Below are 13,412 nucleotides of genomic sequence, written 5' to 3' on the forward strand. Positions count from 1 at the left end.
ATGGCACTAAATTCATATCTCTCCATAGTTACCCTGAATGTTAATGGGCTCAATGCCCCAATCAAAAGACACAGGGTATCAGAATGGATAAAAAACCAAAACCCATCAATATGCTGCCTACAAGAAACTCATTTCAGACATGAAGACACCTCCAGATTTAAAGTGACGGGGTAGAAAACAATGTACCATGCTAATGGACATCAGAAGAAAGCTGGGGTGGCAATCCGTATATCACATCAATTAGATTTTAAGCCAAAGACTATAATAAGAGATGAGGAAGGACACTATATCATACTCAAAGGGTCTATCCAACAAGAAGATCTAACAGTTTCAAATATCTATGCCCCTAACGTGGGAGCAGCCAACTATATAAACCAATTAATAACAAAATCAAAGAAACACATCAACAATAATACAATAATAGTAGGGGACTTTAACACTCCCCTCACTGAAATGGACAGATCATCCAAGCAAAAGATCAACAAGGAAATAAAGGCCTTAAATGACACACTGGACCAGATGGACATCACAGATATATTCAGAACATTTCATCCCAAAGCAACAGAATATACATTCTTCTCTAGTGCATGTGGAACATTCTCCAGAATAGACCACATCCTGGGTCATAAATCAGGTCTCAATCGGTACCAAAAGATCGAGATCATTCCCTGCATATTTTCAGACCACAATGCTCTGAAGCTCGAACTCAATCACAAGAGGAAATTTGGAAAGAACACAAATACATGGAGACTAAACAGCATCCTTCTAAAAAATGAATGGGTCAACCAGGAAATTAAAGAAGAATTGAAAAAAATCATGGAAACAAATGATAATGAAAACACAACAGTTCAAAATCTGTGGGACACAACAAAGGCAGTCCTGAGAGGAAAATATATAGCGGTGCAAGCCTTTCTCAAGAAACAAGAAAGGTCTCAAATACACAACCTAACCCTACACCTAAAGGAGCTGGAGAGAGAACAACAAAGAAAGCCTAAACCCAGCAGGAGAAGAGAAATCATAAAGATCAGAGCAGAAATCAATGAAATAGAAACCAAAAAATCAATAGAACAAATCAATGAAACTAGGAGCTGGTTCTTTGAAAGAATTAATAAGATTGATAAACCCCTGGCCAGACTTATCAAAAAGAAAAGAGAAAGGACGCAAATAAATAAAATCATGAATGAAAGAGGAGAGATCACAACTAACACCAAAGAAATACAAACAATTATAAGAACATACTATGAGCAACTCTATGCCAACAAATTTGACAATCTGGAAGAAATGGATGCATTCCTAGAGACATATAAACTACCACAACTGAACCAGGAAGAAATAGAAAACCTGAACAGACCCATAACCAGTAAGGAGATTGAAACAGTCATGAAAAATCTCCAAACAAACAAAAGCCCAGGGCCAGATGGCTTCCCAGGGGAATTCTACCAAACATTTAAAGAAGAACTAATTCCTACTCTCCTGAAACTGTTCCAAAAAATAGAAATGGAAGGAAAAGTTCCAAACTCATTTTATGAGGCCAGCATCACCTTGATCCCAAAACCAGACAAGGATCCCACCAAAAAAGAGAATTACAGACCAATATCCTTGATGAACACAGATGCGAAAATTCTCACCAAAATACTGGCCAATAGGATCCAACAGTACATTAAAAGGATTATTCACCACGACCAAGTGCGGTTTATTCCAGGGCTGCAAGGTTGGTTCAACATCCGCAAATCCATCAATGTGATACAACACATTAATAAAAGAACAAGAACCATATGATACTCTCAATAGATGCTGAAAAAGCATTTGACAAAGTACAGCATCCCTTCCTGATCAAAACTCTTCAAAGAGTAGGGACAGAGGGCACATACCTCAATATTATCAAAGCCATCTATGAAAAACCCACCGCAAATATCATTCTCAATGGAGAAAAACGGAAAGCTTTTCCGCTAAGGTCAGGAACACGGCAGGGATGTCCATTATCACCACTGCTATTCAACATAGTACTAGAAGCCCTAGCCTCAGCAATCAGACAACAAAAAGAAATTAAAGGCATCCAAATTGGCAAAGAAGAACTCAAACTACCACTCTTCACAGATGATATGATACTATATGTGGAAAACCCAAAAGACTCCACTCCAAAACTGCTAGAACTTGTACAGTAATTCAGTAAAGTGTAAGGATATAAAATCAATGCACAGAAATCAGTTGCATTTCTTTACACTAACAACAAGACAGAAGAAAGAGAAATTCAGGAGTCCATCCCATTTACAATTGCACCCAAAACTATAAGATACCTAGGAATAAACCTAAGCAAAGAGGCAAAGAATCTATACTCAGAAAACTATAAAGTACTCATGAAAGAAATTGAGGAAGACACAAAGAAATGGAAAAATGTTCCATGCTCCTGGATTGGAAGAACAAATATTGTGAAATGTCTATGCTACCTAAAGCAATCTACACATTTAATGCAATCCCTATCAAAATCCCACCCATTTTTTCAAAGAAATGGAACAAATAATCCTAAAATTTATATGGAACCAGAAAAGACCTCGAATAGCCAAAGGAATATTGAAAAAGAAAGCCAAAGTTGGTGGCATCACAATTCCAGACTTCAAGCTCTATTACAAAGCTGTCATCATCAAGACAGCATGGTACTGGCACAAAAACAGACACATAGATCAATGGAACAGAATAGAGAGGCCAGAAGTAGACCCTCAACTCTACGGTCAACTAATCTTCGACAAAGCAGGAAGGAATGTCCAATGGAAAAAAGACAGCCTCTTCAATAATATGGTGTTGGAAAAATTGGACGGCCACATGCAGAAAAATGAAAGTGGACCATTTCCTTACACCACACACGAAAATAGACTCAAAATGGATGAAGGACCTCAATGTGAGAAAGGAATCCATCAAAATCCTTGAGGAGAACACAGGCAGCAACCTCTTTGACCTCAGCTGGAGCAACTTCTTCCTTGGAACATCACCAAAGGCAACGGAAGCAAGGACAAAAATGAACTATTGGGATTTCATCAAGATCAAAAGCTTTTGCACAGCAAAGGAAACAGTCAACAAAACCAAAAGACAACTGACAGAATGGGAGAAGATATTTGCAAACGACATATCAGATAAAGGGCTAGTACCCAAAATCTATAAAGAACTTAGCAAACTCAACACCCAAAGAACAAATAATCCAATCAAGAAATGGGCAGAAGACACGAACAGACATTTCTGCAAAGAAGACATCCAGATGGCCAACAGACACATGAAAAAGTCCTCCACATCACTCGGCATCAGGGAAATACAAATCAAAACCACAATGAGATATCACCTCACACCAGTCAGAATGGCTAAAATTAACAAGTCAGGAAATGACAGATGCTGGTGAGGATCTGGAGAAAGGGGAACCCTCCTACACTGTTGGTGGGAATGCAAGCTGGTGCAACCACTCTGGAAAACAGCATGGAGCTTCCTCAAAAAGTTGAAAAGAGAGCTACCCTATGACCCAGCAATTGCACTACTGGGTATTTACCCTAAAGATACAAATGTAGAGATCCGAAGGGGCACGTGCACCCGAATGTTTATAGTAGCAATGTCTGCAATAGCCAAACTATGGAAAGAACCTAGATGTCCATCAACAGATGAATGGATAAAAAAGATGTGGTATATACACACAATGGAATACTATGCAGCCATCAAAAGACATGAAATCTTGCCATTTGCGACGACGTGGATGGAACTAGAGGGTATCATGCTTAGTGAAATAAGTCAATCGGAGAAAGACAACTATCATATGATCTCCCTGATGTGAGGAAGTGGAGATGCAACATGGGGGGTTAGGGGGATAGGAGAAGAATAAATGAAACAAGATGGGATTGGGAGGGAGACAAACCATAAGTGACTCTTAATCTCACAAAACAAACTGAGGGTTGCTAGGGGGAGGGGGGTCGGGAGAGGCAGGTGGGGTTATGGACATTGGGGAGGGTATGTGCTATGGTGAGTGCTATGAAGTATGTAAACCTGGCGATTCACAGACCTGTACCCCTGGGGATAAAAATACATTATATGTTTATAAAAAATAATAATAACAAATTTAAAAATTAAAAAAAATTAATTTACATTTCTTTGCTTATGTTTTTTGCATTTTTATTCAAGTCCAGTTTATCAAGCAGTTAAAGATGCCAACAGGAAAAATGCAACCTCGCGTTGCTGCTTTTTCCCAGGGTGACTTGTCTGGTAGCAGGCTTTCACAAGTGTCTTGGGACCCAGATATCTGGGTGGTCACACCGCAAGAGCGGGGTAGGCTGAGAAATCTGAGCCTGTTTCCCAACCCTTTCAGTGCTTGCACTGAAACAATGGTCTTTCACAAGTCAGCAGAATAGTGTCTTAAGGCTGGGGAAATATGTACCTCTTTTAAACAGAGTTCACCTAATGATGCAAGACTTTTGCAAAAGTTGGGGAGGGACTGGAGGAAAAACAAAAACAAACAAACAAAACAAACAAAAAACCCTGCAGAGACCAGAGAATCGAGAACGTGAAATTGCCACCTTCACAGCTTCATGAAAAGCAGTTCCAGCAGCAAGAAGCCCTTTGCTTTCTGGGCCAAAGACAGGTCAAGAGCCTACTCTTCGCACATCCCCTGTAACCATTTAGTAAGAAATGTTATAACTCTAAGATGATTAAAAGGCTTCTTCCGTAGTCCTGCAGTTTGGGTTGGGGGTTTATTCTCGCTGTCTCTGTTACTGATGTCAAGGGCTGTGAGCTTTGGCTTCCCCACTGTCAGGCACCCAGGCTTGCTTAGGTCAGTTGCAAAATGGGTTGAAGGCTTTTGAGGTTTTAGAGGATTACCAACGATAGCCTGTCCTGGCTACAAAAATCATAAAGTGACATTTTATCACGCAGTCCATGAAGTGCTTGGGTTTTCTCTGTAAAAACAGAAATTGTTACTTTTCCTTTAAAAAAGGAGAAAAAGACCTACTTCCAATTCAAGCAGCATATTGACTATTACAGAAGAGTGAACGCTTTTTGGAATGAATTGCTTGTATGGGGCAAGGAAATGTGGGCAAAATGCTGTTGAAATTGAGAAAAAAACCTACTGAAAGGTGGAAAAAGTCTGGCAAAGCATTCAAACCATAAGGAAGCACTTCACTTATAACTAAAATGCACTTTAGCCAGCAGTATTTAATGGCGTCCCCATCCGATGTCTTCTCCCCAGCAGTGGCCTCATGAATGCCTCCCATCGGACCCTCCAACCTAGCAGGGACAGCCCCTCAGGACACAGGCTAAAGCCTGCATCTTAGAGCCAGGAGGGACCTCGGAATGCACCAAGTACAAATTCCTTGGAGGTTAATAGCCAGCCCAGAGGAGATACCCTGGACATCTAGCCAGGCCATCGTCCTTCTGAGATGCTCTCCTTCCATCTACACCGGGTGCCTCTCAAAGCCCCTCTCCGATCGGCTGCTCCTCTGTGGGAGTGGCAAGCATTCCCCATACATGCTAAAATGCAGGTACAGATGAAATATAGGATATCTGGGATTTCCAAGGATGGCGAGACCTCATTGGGGACATAGATGAAGCCAAGTTGGCTATGAGTTGGTCATTGTTCAGGCGGATCACGGACACGTGGAGTTTACTATACTATTCTAGGTTTCACCTGTGTTTGAAAATGTTCGTAATAAAATACTTTTAAAAAATAATGAGATAGTTAAAAAAAAAAAAAAAGGAACAAAGGAAGACTCTCTGGAAGTCAGGGTATGAGGAGCTAGGAGTTTCCTACAGAGCACAGGTCTGGTGTCCTACCCATGGCTTTTGGTCAATAACTATGGACAATAGTGATAATGATCAGAACGATGACATGTGAGAAAATGGGTACGGAGAAGCTCTACCCTCTAACAGGTGCTTTAGCTGATTCAAAGTAGGTGGCCCGAGGACCGCAGACTGAGAAACCCTTCAGTCATGAGTTACAGAACATGGTCTGATTTCTAACTTCCAATGGGCCAAATTTCCTTTATTCTAGCAAGGCCACTCTAATGGTAGGATGTGGGCAATTAACTCAATTTATCTCAATAGTCCAAAGGATTTAAAAATGTGGTGATAGATAAATACTTCCTAAATATTACATATCCCATTACTCTCCCCCTGCCGGAACATATTTATTGACAGAATAGCCTTCCATAGTTCTTAAAAACTTGTGTATCATACTAAAAAAGCACCACTGCCTAGCAACCATTTTATCATGAGATTTAGTAAAAAGGAAACTATTAATTATTGAGAAAAAAATAGGAAAATACTGAAAGTTCTTAGTATTCATGAAGGCATTTGATTTAAGGAATTTCTAAAACCATTTATTAGGAGAGAATATTAATATGCCAGCACTTCTTTGGCAGTTCTAGGGAGACAGTCAGGTTCTAGGGAAGAGATAAACCAACAGTATTCCCCTTGAGAACACAATTGCTAATTTTGGATCAAGTTGTGTAATCAGTGAGTTATTTAAGAACAGGGTTATAGGAAAACAGGATCTCTCATACCTTGTTTTAGGACTGCAGAATGCCACAACCCCAGTGGAAGGACATTTAGCGTATCTATCAAAATTACAGATGTGTGTGCCATTTGACTCAGTAATCCTCTAGACACAACTTCACACACTTAAATGTTACAGCCTTGCCCCATTTATTATAACAGCAAACAACCGGAATAACCCAATTGCCCATCAGCAGCAGAGTGGTTAGATATGTCATACTCATCCAAACAATGGAGGCCATACAGCTGCTAAATAATAAGAAAGAGAGAGAGAGAGAGAGGGAGGGATGGAGGGAGGGAGTAGACCACCTCTATTCCTGTTATAGAGAAGTCTCCAAATTGTTAAGGAGAAAAGCAAGATGCTGAAAAGAAGGGAAAATAGGAATATATATTCTTATTTGCTTAATTCTGCATAAAGAAAAGTTTGAAGGAAGTAGTGAAAGTAATTATAGATAGGGTAACCATATTATTTTTTGTCTAAATGGAATAGTTCTAAGAGGGAAAGGGATCACCATTAATATTTATACCAAGAGAGTAGGTACAACTAGAAACTGTCCTAGATAAACCAGTCTATAGGGTCACTCTACCCAACCCAACCTACCTCGTGGGGTCGGGGGGAGGAGATGGGGCATGGGGAACAGAGTAACCCGGGACAGGTGGAAGTAAGACTTCACAAAGTACCCGTTGTGACATCGCTTTGACTTTGGAATCATGCCTATATGTTACCTATTGGAAACAATGAGAAATGAGATTAAGAAAATATTTGTGAATACCATAATCACTGTAAAGTTGACTCCTGGATTTTAATGGTCTTTATGGTAGATAAGCATTTAATGATATATCAACTCCCTATTGGTGGTGTTTGAAGATAAGACTGGGCAAGCATGAACACACCTATGTTCTCACAGGTGAATTTTCCAATTAAGAGTGGAGGATATTCAACCTTCATTTATTCAGCCATCCATTCAGGTTTTCATTCAGCTTTCCACCAGTATTAATTGAACACCTTTTATGTGCCGGGCTAAGTGCTGAGGCAGGATAGATTCTGACCTCTTCATGGAGCTCTGGGTCTAGAGGAGGCTACAGATAGCCCACAGGACCTAAGAACAGCATAACGAAGTGCAGTGGCCACCAAAATAGCAAAGCTGTGGGCTCGTGGGCTTCCCTGAGGACATCCCTGACCCGCTGAATAAGTAAGTGAAAGAATGAATGAGTAAAGGCAATGACGTAAAATGACCTCTTCTATCTCTTCCAAACCTGCAAATTGCTTGTTGTATGACACATAGAGCTACTAGTATCTTGGAAGAACAAAAATGAGCAAAGTCAAATTGTTCTCTTTGGTTGTCAAGAGGGTTTGGTAATATAGAATAGTCCAAAATTCTGGGTCCTTGCCTTGGCTTGCTGTGAGACTTTAGAGAAGGTAGTAAGACTGTCTAAATTTCAGAAAATATAAAATAATGGTGTCTGGCAAATTGCTATCTGTAGATTCATAATTCTCTGATTTGCAGAATCGTATCTCTATATTTCCCTCCACTTCAATAGCAGGCATGTCATTTTCCCCTCTCAGGACCTTTGCACATGCTGTTCCCTCTGTTTGGAACGGCCTTGCTCTTAGCCTTCCCAATGCCAGCTCCTCTTCATCTGTTAGATCTTATTTTCCCCTTTTCAAAAGGGGCTTTCCCTACTCTCTCTCAAGTCAATGTTCTTGTTATTTTCTGTTTCCTTCACAGTTCTTACCATATTTTCCAGGTATTTTATCTGAAACTATAAGTTTTGTAAAGCAGGAATGGTATCTCTCTTTTATCCCTAGGGTCTAGCCCTTGAGAAGTGGTACATTCTCATAGGATATGTTGAATGAATTGGTTACAAAATTCTTTCATTCCGCCGTATTCTAATTTCCTGAGTTGAGTGGGAGGTGGCGTAGATTGCTTCATAAGATTGTCATTTCCAGCTTAAACACAGCTGTGACTTGTCCAGACTTGTGCTCCCCCGCCACATACACTGTGGGGGGAAGAAGGGTGCCCACGTTTGTGCTGTCGAAACACTTAAGTGATTGCACACTGCAGTGCAGGTTTTGGAGGTTGTTAATCTTGTTTCCATATCTGGCTATTTCTGAGACGTAGCTCCCATAGGACACCAGCTCTTTTGTCTGGATATAATTTTTTGCAAATGCAGTAATTATTTATAGCAGTTTACACAACTGACGTGTAATTCTGCTGGGACAAAAGTAGCAGGGCTGACAAGAAGCCTGCCAATTATGAATTATTTTGGGCCCCTTGGCACAAATCTGTTCTCTAAGACAGACCAAAAATTATCTTCCTCTGGGCCTCTTCCTTTCCATGGTATTTTTTTCCCTCCATTCCTGCTTTTACATTGAACTTAAGAGGCTACAGTTAGCTTAATTTAGTAGTTACCACTGAGGGCCCGTCACCCTACTCAACCACTGACTCATCTCTCCATTCATTTTATCAGTGACATCAGCCCAGGCTAGAAATAAATGCTGAGGAAAAGCCAGCTAAGGGGAATATACGAGGTTTTTTTTTGTTTTGTTTTGTTGTTGTTTTTTTTTTTTTTTGAATATACAAGTTTTTAACTGGGCTCTAAGAATGAATAGTTATTTTGAAAACATTTTCATGGTTTCCAATGAATCACATGTTCTCCCCTCTTGCCTTCCCCAGATATCTAGATCTCTGAGAACACCCCAGAACAATGAAAGACGAGTGGCAAAAAGGCTTGCCTTCTAGAATCTAGACTGAGTGTGGAGGAAGACGCAATCTTCTTTCCTACTGTGTTGGGTGTAGTTGGTGAGAGAAAGGGGAGAGTCAAGAATGGCTCCAAGGTTGGGGTCCTGAGAAAATGGAAGGATAGACTTCCTGTCAACTACAAGGTAACAAGTTCAGTTCGAGCTGGTTATTAGACCCCCAAGGGGAGATGCCAGAGTGCTTGCTTGGAAGACAGGCCTGTAGGGACCATCTTAGGTGTTCACAGCCTGGCACTTGTCAGTATGGCACAGCTACCAATGGTATCCCTGCTCCTCTCCCCAAATGAACCATAGTGTTTGCCTCCCCTCCTCTCACTGACTCCTGCTTCTAAGAGTTCTTTGGTATTTTTCCTCTTTCCCAGAAAGTCAACTCAACCACACTTCAGTTTTCAGTCGTCATTCAACAAACATTTACTCTGAGCCAGAGATTGCCTAGGATGAAGATGGATGGGGTCCCTGTGCCTTGTGGGAGCCTTTCCCTTTATCCGCACCACCTCCTCTGATCTCAACCACAGACTGAGCCCCAGCTCAGTCTACCTCAAGCCCTCCTTCTGACCCTGGTCACATATAGTCCTGATTGTCATTTAACAACGTGGGGTGAATATATTGCTCCCTAGTGAAGATGCAAGCTGTCTGCCTCGAGCACGTGGTGCACGTTCAGCGACTCCTTGTGGGATGATAGTCACAACTTTCATTTATTTGTTTGGTCTCCAGAGCCTCACTCTCTGGATGCATCTCCAGACCCAGTCCAAGCTCCCCCGACCTAAGGGTCTCCCAGACTGGTAAAGGAACAAGAAGGAGGAGAGGAAGGTGATGAGGGAAGGGAGGGTCTAAGTTGTCAGCATTGGATTCTTGGCTTTCATCTAACGGACTTTGATTCTTCTGCTCCAGCACAAAGCCCTACCCACCCTGAGCCAAGTTCAATAACACTTCTCTGAGAAGGGGACTGCATGGCGTCAAGTAAACACCACGGGCTTTGCTGTCAGGACAACCTGGGCTTGAATTCTACTCTGCTACCTGCTGGCTGGCAACATTATCCAAGACACTTAGCTTCTACCATCCTCCTCTTACTTACTTTTGCAATAACATACCCTTCCTCCAAGGTTTCTGTGAGAATAATATATATATATATATATATATATATATATATATATATATATAAGCAGACAGCACAGTGCCAGATATATAGACCTGCCCAGGAAATAAATACCATCTTCTCTGAAAGGGCCCACCAGGACCTTCTCCGATTCCTGGGCTGGACCACACCAGTGTTAGTATGTCAGTTCCTTGCCTGTTGGCTTTGGCCAATTCCAGAAGGCAATATCCCGACAACTCTCAGAAGGGAGTCCAGCTTGAACTACCTGACCCGCAAGGGTAGACAGCTGATGAGTCCCCAGGAGAACTAGAGAGAGAGAGAGAGAGAGAGAGAGAGAGTCCATATAGGGAATTCACAAAGGAGTTATGGGGAGTCCATGTGAAGGTCATTCATTCTCTTCTCTTGGATCTCACAACAATTTCCCTCACTCCTAGTTTGGTATGACTTGATCCCAATAGTTTTGGGTGCAGGAGTGTGAGGGGAATTTTAGACTTTCTCTGGCGCTTTGAGAGAGCGAGTGAGATTGGACATAGGTGATAAAGTGTTTCTGGAACAGTAAAATTAGCCACAAGGCCGGGTCTACACAGGCCAAATCAAGTGGAGTACTCTAAGAAAGAAGGAAGGGATTGTGGGCTTACATTACAGGGTAATGATTCTCTGCAGCTTCCTTCAGTGCATTTGCAAAGCCAAGACTCCATTTTATCCTTATCCCTTTCTGGGGTTTTGGCCCCAGATCATAGATGAGGACATTGCTTGGAGCAATTACAAGGGCAGATTCCTGCTCAAAACCCAGGTCTTCTGATCCCAAGACCAGTTTTCTTCTCCCTCCTCTATCCTGCCTCAGATATGGGTCTTGATTCCCTTCTTCCTGCACAACAAGTATACACAACAATCATCTGATTAAATCCTCACATTTTATGCCCAGCTTGACTTTTTAAAAGGATGACATGCTACATTCTTAAAGTACCCATTTTCCTTATGATTTGTGCGGAACTTGAAGCTTGGCCATGGAAGTATCTATCTGAGGGCGATGACCTTCCTTTGCTTGAGCTGTCCAATATGTAATCACCAAATCTGGGTAAATACAACTGCTTTTCCCAAACTAGCAGAAACAAGTCTGAAGCTCATCTCTTTACCCTTTCTTTCATTTATGGTTTTTAGGTACAAGGGTGAAAAGTCTCCAGCTCTGCAGAATTGCTAACAGATAAATATTTAATAGAAAAGAGCACTGGGCTCAAAGTCAGGGCAACATTCTGCTTGGTCAGCAGCCTTCACCTTTGTCCCTGTACTATCCTCTTTAAACACCCCAAATCTGCAGACTCAACTTCAGTGTGGCCTCTGGGGTCAGTCCTGTCCACAGCCCAGTAGGTTTAGCCCAACACTGACCCTCTTTTCTGGCTCCTGCCTTGTATGCTCTTTCTTTACTCCCCAAAATAAACCCCATCTTTCACCGGATCTTTGAGTTCCCACCCTGTTTCTTAAGCTTGAATATCCATATTTGTTTCTTGTCAACCACGTCAGTCCCTTTGGGACTGAGTTTCTGAGTGTCTAGTGCCAGGAGCCCTCCCAGAGACAGGACACCTGTTCCTGAAAACAGCCCAGTACCTGGGCACTGGTACTGCCAGCTGCCATCAGGGCACCAAACACCATCTGGCCGCAAGGTCTCCCAGCATCACCTGTTCCCAGCTTGTCCTTGGGTTCCAACAGCTGCTGTTTAGCCACAACTTTCAGAAACCTCATTGTTCTCGAGACCACACCTGCTCTTAGCAAAGCTCTCTCAGTGTGTTCACCAGCTCCCTGTCCCATTCTGGTAGGTACACTTAGTCCCAGGTTCTGATCTTTATGGTCTGTCCCATATGAAAAGGAAATAGCTCATGCAAGGCACATCCTAAGACAGAGAGGTGCAGAGAAATGGTTCGAGTCTGGCCCTTCTACCAACTAGCTTGGTGGCCCCAGGGAAGTCAAGTGACCTCCCTTAGTCTCCTCTCTTAACCTCAGAATGCTGAGTACTGAAAGTGCTAAATGTGTGTGTGGTGGGGAGAGGGGAGGTCTAGAACTTTAGTAGATTGCCTGCAATTTGAGGATTTTGTGACCTCCACATTTACACAATTAATTTATATGATGAATAACATGGAAGGCCATTGTGCTCAACACACAAACACAGGCCGTGGTGGTTAACTTTATGTGTCAACTTGACTAGGCTTCGGAATGCCCAGACGGCAGGCTTCTGCTACAAGTGTGACTCCAGAGGACATTAGCACTAACTAGGTAGACTGAGTAAAGAAGATTGGCCTCCATAATGGGCATCATCCAACTTGTTGAGGCTCTCATAGAACAAAAAGGTAGAGGAAGGGCAAATAGTCTCTCTCACTCTCATTGAGCGGGGACACCCAGCTTCTGCCCTCACACACTGGTACTCCTGGTTCTTGCGTCTTTGGACTCGGACCAAGGTTTACACAAATGGCCCCCAATTCTCAGGCCAAGTTTTCAGTTTCCATAACCACCTAGGTCAATTCCTCTCTGACAAACCTCTCTGTTTCTGTCTCTGTCTCTGAGAGTGGTCTCTATGTGCTTGCAATTCTGGCATGTCTAGAACAAAACAGAGAGGCTTGGTTGTGAAAGATCGCCAGCCAGGACAATCTCAAGGGAGCCCGAGGCCCGAGGGAAGGGATGCAGCCACGTGGGGGTGCTCACGACTCTCTGCCCCGCACCAGAACTTGCCCGAGACTCTTTCAACATGGCGTCCCAGGCAGCCTGAATCAATTGACCACAAGCTAAAACTTATTGCTCTCCCTTCCTGGAGCAAATACCACTGTGTATAACCATTGCCCCAAATATATTAACTATATTAACACACTAGAGACACTGTGGAAGAGGGGGCTGGCACGAAAGTGGCCTGGGGAGAGGACAAGGGGTGTTTGCCTTTGTCCAGCTCCTTCCCCAGGGGAGGATAAGTCTCCTACCCAACACTACCCTATGCACATTTCAGGGCAAGGAGAGGCGATTCCTCAGGAATGCATCTAAATTACTGATTCT

Source organism: Martes martes (genome assembly GCF_963455335.1).
Source record: "Martes martes genome assembly, chromosome: 2".
NCBI classification, from domain to species: domain Eukaryota; kingdom Metazoa; phylum Chordata; class Mammalia; order Carnivora; family Mustelidae; genus Martes; species Martes martes.